This window comes from Penaeus monodon, chromosome 30, assembly GCF_015228065.2.
Source record: "Penaeus monodon isolate SGIC_2016 chromosome 30, NSTDA_Pmon_1, whole genome shotgun sequence".
Taxonomy (NCBI): domain Eukaryota; kingdom Metazoa; phylum Arthropoda; class Malacostraca; order Decapoda; family Penaeidae; genus Penaeus; species Penaeus monodon.
The window spans coordinates 15,249,141-15,249,383 of record NC_051415.1 but is presented as its reverse complement, the minus strand read 5'-3'; the positions used below and the strand labels follow the sequence as shown (position 1 = coordinate 15,249,383).

Sequence of the window (243 nt, the reverse complement as noted above, 5' to 3'; positions counted from 1 at the left end):
TCGCTTTTGATTCCTCGCACGCCTTGCAAGGGAGTCCTGCTTGAATTGGTTTGGGCTTTCATGAATTGCTTCTGCGGCTCCTGTCTCAACTCTGGGGCCAGAGGGTCCTTTCTATTTTTGGACGCTAGTCAGTGCAAACGTTCTCTCCCGGACACTGACTTGCGTTTGCTTACACCCCCCAATATACACACACGCAATTAGAGGAGAGGGGAAGGAAATGGAAGAAAGGGGGAAAGGGAAAAA

At 50.2% G+C, this 243-nt stretch overlaps 1 protein-coding gene across 1 annotated transcript in view; it reads left to right on the top strand.

The window, feature by feature from the left end:
* Positions 1 to 243, top strand: part of LOC119592548 (pumilio homolog 2-like) — a gene marked incomplete in the record, with an annotated part of 245,467 nt that overhangs the window by 68,541 nt on the left and 176,683 nt on the right.